The 15,268-nt window shown below is 37.8% G+C and overlaps 1 long non-coding RNA gene across 1 annotated transcript; it reads left to right on the top strand.

Annotated features, from left to right (window-relative positions):
- Positions 1–7,246: 7,246 nt before the first annotated feature.
- LOC115427355 (uncharacterized) lies at positions 7,247–14,688 on the top strand. The gene is made up of 3 exons (XR_003936482.1): positions 7,247–7,257; positions 14,421–14,426; positions 14,584–14,688. It is a non-coding gene; the product is annotated as an uncharacterized LOC115427355 (long non-coding RNA).
- The last annotated feature ends 580 nt before the right edge of the window (positions 14,689–15,268 follow it).

Below are 15,268 nucleotides of genomic sequence, written 5' to 3'. Positions count from 1 at the left end.
TCCACTTTCTATCTTTGTCATTCTTGCATTCACTTGGAAATCAATTTCACAATTTTTTTTTTTTTTCTTTTTTGGGGCTAAAAAAGAAGAAGCAGCCTTATAACAGTGAAGTGCTGCTGTCAGTGTTTTAACCTCTGGCCCTTCATGACCCACTTTTAACTGAGAACAAAACTGTAATAGGACCATGTCTGTCTGTCTGTCTGTCACCATCGTGCACTCATTCACCATCCTGTCTTGCCTCTTTGTCTCATTTCCTGTCAGTCCTTTATGCTCTGATTGTTAGTGTATTAGTCTCTATGTTCCAGACAGCACAAGTCAATTCAAGTCAATTTTTGCCCATTTATATCAAAAATCCCAAAACTGCTTCAAGGAGCTGCAATCCAACATTTATGTCTATCTGACTAAAGTTACCATGTCAGAAAAGCAAACTTTATTTTCACATGAAATACTAATCTGTCTATATCTGCAGACAGTGACACAGTGCTTCAATTAGACCAGAGTCTACGTGTATGAGTGGTGACAGAATCAGCTCCTGTCTGAACACGGCCCATTATTTATCACCTAAATGTGGCCCATATGTTCCATTCAGCCTGTACCTGCCTCTGGGGAGGTACATTTAACAAACCACCGTATCCATAGATGTGCATCGCTGTCCATCTTATGTGACTTTTTATTACAGTATTTACTTAACCCTATAAGGCCAAATGTATCATATTTGATACATGAGTTTTGAAGTCCTCTACATGATCAGTGTTCAGACTGATCTCATGAAATTGTGTTGTATGTGATGCCAGTTTATTGCATTTGGCGTGCTATACGTATGCATTTTCATCCTGTCACGTGTTACTTAACATCATTTGATGGTGTGTCAGTGCACTCGCCACTAATCGGGCTAATCGCTAACCCTAACCGTGCTAGCCGCTAATAACGCTAATCGTGCTAATCGCTAACCCTAACTGCGCTGACCCCTAATCGTGCTAATCGCGCTAATCAATAACCCTAAACCTAACCCTAACCTTAAACTTAACCCTAACTGCTAATCATGCTAGCCGCTAATGGCATGTTATTTTATGCGGCGTAAAATACACACTGAAAGCTTATAATGCATACAGAAAACACGTCAATTAAAAGTGGTGTGTTATATGTACGCAATTCATGATGTCACACTGCAGTGTGATTTTTTTTTTTCTTGAAAAACCTGATACATGCAATACACAGATAATCCACCAGGGGAGAGGAATTCGTTCACCAGAGGCCTTTCCAGAGACACTACAAGACTGTTATTAATGAGGAAGGAGGAAGAACTTTGACAATTTTGAAAAGGAATTACCAATTTTTTAGACATGTTCATGTTATGTTTTTGTTTGTTCAGCAATAATAATATTTGAGCATTGAGACCCAATGTATCAAATATGACACAAAAGTGAAACTCATACATGGAAATTGATATTTGAAAAAAATGTTTTTGGGTTGTTCAGAAGGACCAATAAAGGCTCCAGCTTCACAGAACTGGAATTTTCTGTCAGTGATTTAATGGTGACAATGATTATTGTATCATTTTTTTATCGTAAAAAAAAAAAAAAAAGCAACTCAGTGGCTGAGTGCATGGCAGTCGCATCTTAATCACATCCAGCTCCAACATTTACTGTATATCAGTCCTGTTCTTTTGCTGCCATTGAATGTCTCTCTCCAACTTCTGCTCGAAGTGGCCAAAATATGATCCTAATCCTTATGAGTCCTTGGACACGCCCTCACGTCCACATAACTGATCTAAGATGTAACAGCAGACGGAGCCTCAGCAGATGAAAGTGCAGATGACAGAGTTATACAGTGAAGTCAATGGTGTTGAAAGGCCAAATAAAACCAGACTCATGATACACAATGAAAACAGAATTTTAAAGAATATGTTACTTGGCCTGGAACTGTAAATACATTTCAGGTGTTTACATTGTGACTGACATGTTTATTTATTTATTTACTCATTTTTTCTTTAAATGTACCAGAATGCACTGTCTTGACTGTTTTGTTATGCACAATTTGTTTGTATTGCTCTTTTTTTTCCTTTTTTTTTTTTTTTTGGGGGGGGGGGGGGGGGGGGGGGGGGGGTGTTGTTCATCATGTCCATGCCAATCGTTGTATTATGAGCACATTACTTGAAATTATAAATGTTATATTTGTCAAATGTTGAAAAGTTCCATAAATGTAAATATATATACTTAAAAAAAACAACATAATTTTCTTTAATATTGTCATCATGTTTGGTGCAGGAGGGGACGGTAAAAACAGGCTTCTAAGGGAAGCGTTTGCATGAAAAAAAAAAAAAGTTTTTTTTTTTGTAGGTTTTATTTTGTTTTTTAATGCAACCACTACATCGGTGGAAAACTGAACTTCATCAACCAGTCACATGTGGCATCTTGTGACACCTGATTTTTTTTTTTTAAATAAATAGTTTTATATAGTTTTCTGTGTTGTAAAAATGGTTGATTGAACATATTTGTTCATCATATTGTCATACCAGATTGTTTTGTAAATAGTATTGTTTAGTATTGTTTTGTAATATAGTTTTTTCTAAAAACTGCAAGTCATTGCCTGCATTTTCAGGTAAATAGTTGTATTCAACTTGATTTGCTAAATTTGTAATTTTTAAAAAAAATATTTTTAAAAGTTTCCGATGTATATGTTTATTCTAAGTGATAAAAAGGGTTCATTCAACATGTTTGTAGAAAATAATAAAGAATCTAACCTTTTCTTATTCAGCTTTTATGGTTTTTATGTAAGTTTAGGGTCATTGTGTTAATAGAGCATGTCACATGAAAAAAATATCTGTAGAGTCACACAGTAAGGCTGTGCTGATACCAAACAAGGCAAAGTAAACTGTTTTTTTTATTAGATATACAACAGCAAAATCAAAATTATGCAACAAAATACACTCACTCACTCAGAAGGCCAATCAATACATTTCTGTATAAACTGGTTATCAGGGGAAGTGCATTTTTAAGGTCTCATCAATATAACATGTATTTTTCATTGTATATTCTTTGGGGGGGGTGGAGTTTGAGAGAAACGTCTGTTCAGACCAAAAGCAAAGTATATTTCAATGCAAAGTCGATATGAAGTTGATGCAAAAGTAAAAAAAAAACTGCATCTGAGTGAGTTAAATATTTTGCAGTGTTTCCTGCTTTATTCATGACTTCTTAATATTGAACCTGTGATTTGAAGTAAAAGCTCCAGTTTTACTGAAAGGCTAACAATGAGCTGCCATTACCATGGTCGGCTTAGCATAATTATTATGTAGTTTATTATTGAGAGACAATGTGGGATGTCGGGAGACAGCGGGTGTGACTGGTGTGGACGTGGGAGAAGGAATGATGTTTTAATTAAAGGAGTAATATATATATATATATATATATATATATATATATATATATATATATATGTACACACAGGGTGGGGAAGCAAAATTTACAATATTTTGAGTCAGGGATTGAAAGACAATGTATGACCAATTAGTTTTTTGAAAGTCATGAGAATTTATTTGCCACAAGAAAATTTACATAATAGAAAATGTTTTTATTCTGTGTCCTCCTTCTTTCTCAATAACTGCCTTCACACGCTTCCTGAAACTTGTGCAAGTGTTCCTCAAATATTGGGGTGACAACTTCTCCCATTCTTCTTTAATAGTATCTTCCAGACTTTCTCGTAATAGTTTTGCTCATAGTCATTCTCTTCTTTCCATTATAAACAGTCTTTATGGACACTCCAACTATTTTTGATATCTCCTTTGGTGTGACGAGTGCATTCAGCAAATCACACACTCTTTGACGTTTGCTTTCCTGATTACTCATATGGACAAAAGTTTCTGAAAAGGTATGGATAATAGTGTTAGGTATGATTATGACATCAATATATGTTTGGTTTCAAAACAATTGACGTAGTGCCTGCTGAGAAAAACCAACTAAATGTTCATTGTAAATTTTGCTTCCCCACCCTGTGTGTGTGTGTGTGTGTGTGTGTGTGTGTATATATATATATATATATATATATATATATATTTATTTATTTATTTATTTATTTATTTTTTAATGGAATTATGCATTTTAAAACATTTCCCTGTGGTCTACATAAACTGTAAATGCTCTGCTTGGGTCTGAATTCTTCATTAATTCAACTCCACAGGTCCATCTTCAACCCTATTTCTGAGTAATGACACCAGAAAGGTCATTTTGAGCGCTGGCCCTTTAAATGCAAATGAGCCACTTCATGCCCCACCCCCCACCCCCAGGTTGTTGGCTGTGCTGCTTTGTCCCGTTCAACCAACAGCTGAACATTTTAGGTAATCGGCTCAAAGTCTGGACATATTTTCTGTATGGACTACAACCGCTGCTGCTGACAGTTATGCCATACTCAGAGAAATGTTCATCAGAAGTCTTGACCTTATATGTGCAAATGTCGCGACGTATCTAGTTATAGACATAACAAATTAAGATGGAATTAATAGTTTGTAGAAATTAAGTAGATTTTTGCCAAAATGAATATAAAGATAGTTCTGCAGCACCTGCAGGGTTCAAATTCAAACTTTATGAACTATTAGGGTCCAAATACACAAATAAATGAACCAAAGACTAATAAAAGTAGGTTTAGCCACATATGACCCCTTTAAATGAAAAATTATTTATTAAAATATTTTAAGAGATGATAAAAAAAATTATAAATGCACAGTAGACACAAACCTACCAGTGCCATGTTCCTGGTGGACCAGTCCGTTGAGCAAAACAGTCCCTGGGGGCTCGATGGGCCAATTATAGTTCCGCCCAGGTGACTGAGTTTGAGCAGGCATATTGGTTTTCTGTAAATATTTATGTAGATATTTGTGTAAGGAATTTTATTGTTGTGTAGTGATGCTGTGTATGTATTGTTACGCTCCCGGCTAGGGGACCCTAGGGTATAGCATGAATTAGTGGACACCCTTCCTCACTCCCAAGCCACAGAGAAAACCCCAGGATGCGGGTTGTGCATTTTAACAAAGAAGTGATTTATTTACAAAGTGTGTAAAGACACGAAATGAAAACTCAACAAAATGGCAGCTTGGACTTCAGGGTGGGCTCAGGCCAAAATAACAAATATAACTTTACTAACCCAGGAGATGAGGCTGACCTGCAAAAGAAAAGAAACCACAATACAAAGTCTAACCTCCCTTACTAAAACCTGAGAAAACAAGATGAAAGAAAACAGCAGTCCACCCGTACTGCTGCAACCAGGAACAACGACAGAATGAAGACGGGGTTGGGAGTAGGGATGTAACGATATGAAAATTTCATATCACGGTTATCATTATCATCGCGATATTGTTGAAATTGTGCTCAAAATGTTCAAAAAGTTCTTATACACACACTGAAATAATTTAATTAAGTTGTATATTGAAAAATGAATAAATAAATAAAATAAAATAATAGCTACAATGCACTTTCTGTTGGCAGAAACAACAATTTTCCAGATCAAGTTTGAGCTGTTTTAGTTTCTTTTTCATAGATAAATAGATAGATAGAGAGACAGAGATAGAGAGATAGAGCCTGGAGTGCTGCTGCTTCTCCAGGAAATGAGCAGTACCATTAGTTTTCAAAGTGCGGCAATCAAACATGGTTATCATGATAATTAGAATTTAAATGATAAAACTAACCATCAGGAATTTTACTGTGGTTTATCATTATACCGGTAATTGTTACATCCCTAGTTGGGAGTGGAGGAACGGTGACGATGGACCGGCCCAGCTCCATCATCTTTATAGTTCTGCCTCCGGCTGGCTGGTCCAATCCGTGTGTGGGATCTGGCCCCTCACCTGCAACACATCAACCACTCACGCACAGCTAGAAGGACACACCCACAGACTGACACCCAGACCCACCTATGGGTGGTAACATGTGTGTGTGTGTGTATATATATAATTATACATAATTCATTGTGTGGAATAGCTGGTGCGTGTAAATAGTTCCCCCTGTTCTAGCTGGTACATCTGCTGCCGCTTGAGGGAGCATTAGTATAAGAGCCTCACAGTTGTCTTTGGTGTTTGTTGGGTGTGGTTCTGTGGAATAGTTTTGACTTTTCGGTTACTGACTGATAGCAGAAATTAACAAACAGCTAACGGATTATTGAAAATAAACCAGAAAGGTAAAAAACCTTAAACTGTCTTTGACTGAATTCAGTTTCTACTACTTTTGATGCCTTGACTGTTCAGTCAGGTTGACACTGATGTTGGACACAACGTCTATGTCCAATTTCACACTAAAAGTAAACTGTCAATTAGGAATGATTTGGAAAATTATTCATACAGTCTTTACAGATGAACTGCATTACAGTGTTTTTTTGATTTTCAAAATGGGCTTCGTCAAAAAACTAAAAACAAAACACTGGTATCTTTATAGTAGACTGTGAAACTCAATTACTGCTATTCTCCAATGTGTCACTGTTGCACTGATGTCATATTTATTTATTTGTTTATTTAGCAGGGACAGTACACATTAATGAACATTTCTGTAACTGTGTCAGTATTAGCAAAAAAGCTATTTTTCAACTGTTTTCCCTGGGTAAGAAGTAAAGTGCCAGCATTCATAAAATTAGGAACATTTTACAAATTAAGGCTAGACCCACACATTACATAGCATTAGTTCACATATACAGTATACACAGTTAACCTTTAAGTATTAATACAAACACCTGGAGAGACATTGTTGCTGAATACATTTTTGCTGGACATTTTACATAAAAGGTTCATAAGACTGTCTTTGTCTGTCTGTCTGTCTGTCTGTCTGTCTAGTTCAGCATCATAACTGGTAGTCTGGCTGCCTTTTGGTGCCGAACAAATTTGCTTTGCCAAAGGAAACTTCATAGTGTATGAGGCTCCCCTTGTTATTCTACTGTCTTTATTTTGAGTTTCATTGAAAAACATTTCAATGCCAGACCTGACATGAAGGAACAGGGGGAAGGAGAAGAAAAGGGGAGAAGAGAAGGAAAGAGTGAAGGGGGGAGAAAAAGGAAGAAGAAGATGGTGAAGACCCTCACAAGAAAATATCAACAATACTAACAATAACAACCATGGTGATAATTATAGTGGTAACAATAACTAGAACCAGGTTCATGAGATTAGAATCCACTCGGATTTGCATTGACTGTATTAACTGACAATTAAAAAAAAATTAATCAGGCTATAAAACCAGGAAAAGACAGTTGCTTCTTACTGTCATCTCATTTTCTCTCTCTCTAGTTTACTCTATAATATCAGAAGAAATAATCAAACATAATTCACTGTAAGAGTAAACTGTACCCAGTTCTCTTTCCTACACTGTTATGCTTTTAGCATTCAAGTCAAATTGTTTACCAGCAATTAATTCATAAGCCAAAAGTAAGGTTTTATAATAAACAGAAATTAGAGGCAGATTGGAAAATGAGGCCTAATCAAAGTTCAATCAATACTTAGATCATAAATGTTCTTTATACACAGGAAAGTGATTGAAGCAGCAGCTCAGTTCCCTTTTTTGAAGAATAAATGTGCTGTTTATTATAAACACACCTCAGTGACGTTTCCTCCAGTTGGCATTTCAATTTATGACCAAAAACAGCCTCAACAAGCATCAAAAATGGCATCTTTACAGTCAACCAGTGTAGTAAAGTGTTCAAATGTTTTGTACCAAAGGGATCTGAGAGAAAATGATGTAAAAGTCTAATGTTGACCACACAGTAGAGACTCACTCACCCCCAGCCATCAGCCTAACTTTAATGTTCTTAAAACTATTGTAAAAGCAAATTACCACTAGGTCTGCAAGCTTCTCAAAGCACTGAAACAATTTACCAAAAGTCATTTCAAAAGTCATTTATTCTTCTACTCCACTACACCTTAGGGGCAATTATTGTCATTTTTTATAATTGGAAAACTTTTACTTGTTGTGGTGCATTTTCTTTTTTTTCACTTTTACTTTTAAAGATCTGCAGAGGTATGTTTTATCTGAACACTGATCTTGTTCATGTTGTGCATTACAAACACATGAGTAATGTGTTAATACAGGGCATTATAGGATAATAAATACATTAAAAGTGTTTTTGTGGACTTTTTTTTTTTATTGAATTTATTTCGAGTACAGCGTGTCCATAAAGTGTCTTTACAGTTTAACAAATTTATTACAAATGAATAGATAAATCTGTTGAAATTATTACAAAATGAAAAGCAGATATTGAAGGTTTTTTTGGCCTCATTTAATCCACCTCTACATGAACACCATTAGTTGTATGAAGCACATCCAGACGGTACTGGATTTGTTTCCATGTTGGCTGTAACATAGCCTCATCAATGGTGTCAATGCCATCAGTGATCTTTTACTTCTGCTCTTGTATTTTTGTTTGATACACGATATCTTTAACACAACCCCATAGAAAGAAATCCAAGGGAGTGATATCTGGTGAACGAGGTGTTCAAGTAACTGGGTTATCCCTTCCAATCTACCGGTCTGGAAATGTTTAATTTAGGAACCCACAAAACATGCAGTTCCCAATGTGATGGTGCACCATCTACCTGGAAAATGACGACTGGTTGAAGGTCATCCAGTTGTGGTGACACATATTCAGGCTCGATGTTCATCCTGATTCAGAATTCATTCAAGGGTCAAAACATGATATTCAAAATCTATCTGACGGAATATTTTAGAGACAATTTGACAGATTAGTGTTGCTAAATGACCCATAACACATTTTTACTTTTAAATTCTTTTTTTCATTTCATTTTGGTTTTAGTTGGACCATAAGGGATTATGCAAAACAAGGAGCTAATTTATATTGAAATAAATGTTGGAATGGCAATCAATTAAAGTTCACTCTCTGACAGGACATTACTGTGTTTTGACCTTCAAGAAGATCCACCATCCAGGCCTGTTTGTCACTAGGAAAGCGAAGTTTCTATGTTCAGTACCATGGACAGCTCCACACATGAAGTACATGAGAGGGTCCTCTAAAGGTCTGGCGCTGGCCGTGGTGCTGGAGATGCATGACATGTGCAGGCTCTGAGCAATTCAGTCATGAGGTCAAGGTAAATATTTGCTTTAATTGATCTCTGGCTGAAGGAAAATGGACCAATGATTCGACTGCACACGATCCCACAATGTGATTAAGAACTCTGAAAACCACTGAGTAAATAGAACGAATTTGATGAACATATCTCAATTGCTTTTGTGATATGTTGTTTTTTTTAAATTGTAAAGAGACTTTGCGGACGCCCTGTATATGTAGGTATTTCCACACACCGTCATCCTTGCCACCCTGGGAAGACCTCTTACCGCCCCAGATCCCCCACTAGAGACAATTTCAGTGTAAATCCAAATGGCCAAACTTTGGTTCATGTCCTTAAAACAGTATCGTATGTTTCAGCTCTAGTTTTAGTCAGTATGACTAATATTATGTGAAGCCAATCTTTTGCATGTCATATGCTTCTATATTTCTATCAGTCCAGCTGTCTCACCTGTCTGTCACCTGTGCATTGAGGACGTCCGTCCAGAGGACAAATGTCATGTGTTATTATTGTCTCACTGTTTCTCCCATTGTCCCATTCTATTTCACTGTCTCAAATACTTTTATATCTCCATCTCTGTCTACAATGGATAAAACTGTGCATTGTTCGGTTGTTTAATGGTGCATTTCAGGTGATTCCATGAGCTGTTTATGAAGATGGACATATGTCTGCTAGATTTGTCTTCCCCTGCACGTCTGGCAGACTCTTGACAGTGGCTGGTCATTAGAGCTGTCAATCACCCAATTTTATATCGTTAAATAAGTTACTAGAAACAAACTTTTCAGAAACATGACGAGTTGAACCCCAATCAGCCTGATGAAATATACCCGAAAAGACAGACATTAAGTTTGAAACATATTTATTGGATGACCACTTTGAACATTTATTTTTGCATTACCTTCAGCACCTCGTGTTCATTTTCACAACAAGCAAAAGCATTTACACAAAAGCTATGAGTCATTCTATGAGACTGCATATTTTGAAGAATGACAACATTAACTCAGAGAAAAATCCTTAGACCAAGTAGTTAAATGGTTTATTCATCACAGCCAAGTCCTTCATCTCAGTGCAACAGGGACAGAGGATAGAAACTTCCACTTTACATGTCCACTCCCACCCTTTACACTCCCACTGTCAGCTTCTCCTCTGTGGACGGACGTTTGTAGACACAACAGTACAAAACCAGCTTTGTTCCTGCTGCTGTTACAGAGCTGAACCAGCTGTTGAAATATAACGCACATCATTTATTTATTGAGTTACTTATGTATGAAATTATCTTCTTTTAACTTTGGTCTTAATCCAGAGTAGTTTTTTATTCACAATTATTCTTTTATTGACCTATCTTATCTTTTATGTCCTAATTGGTGGAATTTGGAGCACTTTTATTTTTTTCACATTTATAGTGTTTCAGCTATGTCAGTCCGGGAGGAGACCTCGGGGCCACCCAGGACCCAGGACACTCTGGGGGGATTATGGACCAGATCTACAAAGATCCCAATTTGCATGTAGTAATTTGCTTGCGCAATCTAGAATTTTGTGTATGGGTTGTAACCACGGTCTGCGGGTGATTTACAAAGATTGCCTGCACAAATGACAACAGATGCAAAGTCTTGAAGACCACCCTATTTAAATGAGGATATTGCATGTGCTACTGGAGACAATACGCTGTAAAAACTGCTCTGGGATCCACCGGCACTAATGGGAACAGTGACTGAATGATCCAGACGCACGGAAATGTAACGTTGGAGGAATTTAATCATAGAAGGTATTGCGTGACTCCTTCATTCATTAATTTTTCATTTTAAAAGGGGGGGGTAGTTGGATTGAATGACTGTCAGGCGCACATAATTTTGTCACACTGTACCCTGATGTCGGTGCGTATTTTTAATCACAATCATCAGGAGTGGAAAAGAGTCCCGTAAAGAGTGTGTGTGTGTGTGTGTGTGTGTGTGTGTGTGTGTGTGTGTGTGTGTGTGTGTATGGGTGGGTGGGGGGCCATAAGTCTTAATTATTTTTTTCTCCAAAAATGTTCACACAAGGGTAAAAAATGCATTCTCTGCATCTCGTTTCATCATTTTGATGTCTCCTAACCACTTCCATGTGTGCGCATTTACGCATCCAAACCTTTTGCACCTCTTCTTGAGACGTGTTAGATATAGATGCAGTTTATATTTACATTTTCTCCTCCCACTACACGCACAATTGTGTGTAAACACCCCATATTACAGATTCATTGTGGCAAATGTACTAACTGGATGCAGACACGCTATTCTGCACCTTTGAAAGATGTAACCCTTGGTGTGCACTGTTAATAAATCAGTTTGTACATTTTTTTGCAAACTCATTGCACACGTTTTAATACATGCAAATCTTTAGTAGATCTGGCCCTATATCTCTCGGCTGGCCTGGGAACACCTCAGGACTCCCCCTGAAGAGCTGGTGGAAGTGGCTGTCTGGTCCTCTGTGCTGAGGCTGCTGCCCCCGTGGCCTGGACCTGGATAAGCGGATGAAGATGGTACGGTGCAGTATGTCGATGGTCAACTTCACCACTTTTGGCCAAAATGTACTGTCAATAGCAGGAGGTAAACTTTGGAATAACTTGCCCCTCCCAATAAGAGTGTGTCCAACAAACAACCCTTTTAAAACTCACTTAAAACAGTGGTTCCTAGAAAACCAGAGATGCACTCATTTTTAATTGACATACATTTCATCACCCATACACTTTCTCTGTTTAGCTGTATGTAAGTATAGAGGTGAATGTATGCCTCTGTGATCATCCTGTGTCTATTCCTTTTTTGTTCATTTGTTTGTTTTGCTGATGCCTGTCATCATTATGTGTATTTTTTCATTTATTTTTTTTTTATTTATAGTGAAAGAGTGATGTATTAATGTTGGTTATTTTATGTGTTGTTTCTGTCACCTGCCTAGGCACTGCAGATGAAAAGTAGTTATTTTTACTAATTCTGGTATATTTACATGGGTGTATTTTTATACAGCAATGTTCATAAATGTGCATGGTCCCTATTAAATAAACCAAAAAAATTAATTAAATAAATAGAAAAATAAACACATCTTTCACCTTACATGTCATTATGTTTTGAGAAATGTCAAAAGGATTTCATCGTGTAATTGAAAAACAAATCTACCGACAGGTATAAATAAAGTAACATGAACCTGATATTGAATCATAAGCAACTAAAAGGGAAGTATGTCTTAGTATGTCATTGTTTCATAATCATTTCACTCAGAAACATAGTGGTACCTTGACTTACAAGTTTAATTCCTTCCATGAATGATCTCGTAACTCAATTTGCTCGTATGTCAAATCAGTTTTCACCATTGGAATTTAATGAAATGCCATTAATCCGTTCCAGCCCCCCCAAAAACACCATAATTTCACCCCCAACTTAAAGCTAACTAATACCAATGAAAGCTCAATGTGTTGTCTGTGTCATAGCCAATAAAATGACAAATGTCAGAGGACTAGTAGGTGTTTTGGAGGTGGCTCCTCCATGTTTCTGCTCACCCCGGCGTCTTAAGGAGTACTGACGGGTTCCTCCTGTAAACCCCATTTTTATAAAACCTACCAGGTGGAGCTTCATGTGGCTCTTTTGTCCCTCTGCTGAGCCTCCCTGTGGCTTTGGAAAATTAATAATGAGTATTTCATTTAAATGTATTATTTTAGTTTTTTAGTTATTTAAACTTAATTCTAAATGTGAAGATTATGGTGATATTAGGTATTACAGGTATTATCTCCTGCTGTCGCTGTCCAGAGGGGAGGTGCTGAAACACTTTGCTGCATGTCTGGAAGAGGTGAAAAGAGGTCGGACCCATGCTTAGGAAAAAGAAATTTGGGAAAATAACTGCACAAAAAGCACAAAACAGGAGCACAACACAACAGAGATGCTTCCAGGGCAAGGTAACCATGTGAAGTGAACGAGTGAGACGCAGATGCTGCGCAGATGCTGGGCGGCGTATCTGAAGCTCGCTTGTAACTCCGATTTTGGCTTGCAACTCGAAGCAAAAAATCAACCAAGCATCAGCTTGTAACTCGGGAAACTTGTAAGTTGAGGCGCTCATAAGTCAAGGTACCACTGTAACTGGGAAACAAAATCCAGAATATCCATTTTTATTTTCTAAATTCAGTGACAATTTGGAACATAATGAACATGAACCCGCCTTTAATCAGTTTGAAGTCATCTGTTTTCTCACCACTGCAGCAGTCCGATTAGTCTTCTCCTTATTCTTTACTGGTGACTTTTCATCTTTACTCAGTTAACCCATCCCTGCCAGTGTGACCAGTCAGCCAACCAGTTCAACCATTATACCACCCTGTTAACCTGAGCATCATCACCCTGCCTGGCCATCCAGTCTGCTGTCTACAGCCTATATACCCAGTGGCTTCTCTTCACTTCACTTCATTATAGATGGATGGACAGACAGACAGATGGACAGTAGAGCCGATTGATCGGCCGGCCAATTAATCTAGATGATTATAGCGTATCACCAATTAATCAACATCGGCCAACATGTAGCTGATATATTAACTTTTTTTGCTGTGCGGAGATTCTGGCGCTCACTGCTCCTGTGTGTGTGTGTGTGTGTGTGCGCGTGTGCTGCCTGGAGAATAAGAGGAACTTTAAAGCGAGTTAGTTTCACTTTCACTCCTGCTCGGACAATGACATTATCACCCCCCCACACACAATAACAATCACGGAGCTACACCGCCCCCCGCGCTCTGACAAGGATGGACTGCTTATCCCCCCTCTGTTCCGACCCTCCACCCCGGCGAAAATCACAGACTGCTACCATGTGCTCTGACAAGGATAGACCACTAGCCCCCCCCCCCCCCCCGTCTTATGAAGTATTCACCCCCACACACACACCCATATCCGTGCACTTCCTGTTTATCCCACACTTTCATTCTGCCAGCAGGCCTGGGTGTTAATAGTGTAGGGGAGACTGGGGACAGTTGTAACATGGGTCAGTTGTAACTCTTGCAATTGCTCCAATCAGGAACAACTTAGGACTCACCTAATTCACTCTGCACATGCTCAGTTTAGTCTTTAGTCCACATAAGAAGTTGTAGTGACATCAAAATTTGTGAGTGAAAACATAATTGTGAGGTAAGTAATATTTTTTGCTCTAATTACTTTTGTGATTGCATAGTTTGCATTTGAAAGTTGTGTAAATTATATTTGTGAGATAAACAAAGATTTATGCAACTGTTTACCCACCTGTCCACAATGATCTAATATAAGATTATTATATCCTGTGTAGATCAGTGTTCTTATTTCATATATCTGCCAATATATCAGTTATCGGCCAATATCTGATATCGGCTGATATATTGGATATCGGCTTTTTTCAGCCCCCAGTATCAGTATCGGCATCGGCCTCAAAAATCCCATATCAGTCGGGCTCTAATGGATAGATAGACTTTATTGATCCCAAACTGGGAAATTGTAGTGCAACAGCAGCATGACAAACAGTAAAAATAAAACATATAAATAAAAATACAATACATAATGCAGGCTGGTCAAGGTAGATGTCTATCCTCCAGGAGTCAAGGTCTGCTCCAGGTTTCTGCCTGTTAAAAGGAAGTTTCTCCTCACTACTATCACCAGTCACTAGTGTTTGCTCCTGGAGGATTCTGTTGGGTTTCTGTAAATTGGCTTCAGAGTTTGGTTTTGACTGACTCGATATGTAAAGTGTCATGAAATAACTTTTGCTATGATTCAGCGCTATACAAATAAAATTTGATTGATTGATAGATTGATTGAACGCATACATACACATACATTATACATAATAAATTAGAATTATAAAAAAGAATTGGTAGAAAATCGGGACAAACAAGATCAAACAAACTGTGTAAATAAACTGTAATGTCCAAAGTTGACCTGTGGGGAACCATGGACTCTGGATCCTCTCATAAAGTTCATTCCTTTACTTTCTTTCTTTACTTTCTTGGTAAATTCCACTAGAATTTTCAGTTGAATAACCTCTCCGCTGGCATGTCTGTTTGACACCATGGCAACGTGGCCTTATTGTTTATCTATTGCTAGATAACCCACTTATATGATGATTCTATGATTCTGGGCACAGCAATGTGATTGTATTCCAGAACAAGAAAAGCACTCAGAGAGCGCAGACCTCCGCCAAGGCTGATCAGTGGCCCCCCCCGTGGGCCCCCCCATGCCAAGGAGGTTATGTTTT

Source organism: Sphaeramia orbicularis, chromosome 10 (assembly GCF_902148855.1).
Source record: "Sphaeramia orbicularis chromosome 10, fSphaOr1.1, whole genome shotgun sequence".
Classification (NCBI taxonomy): Eukaryota; Metazoa; Chordata; class Actinopteri; order Kurtiformes; family Apogonidae; genus Sphaeramia; species Sphaeramia orbicularis.
The sequence above is the reverse complement of the archived record's forward strand: the minus strand, read 5'-3'. Positions and strand labels throughout refer to the sequence as shown.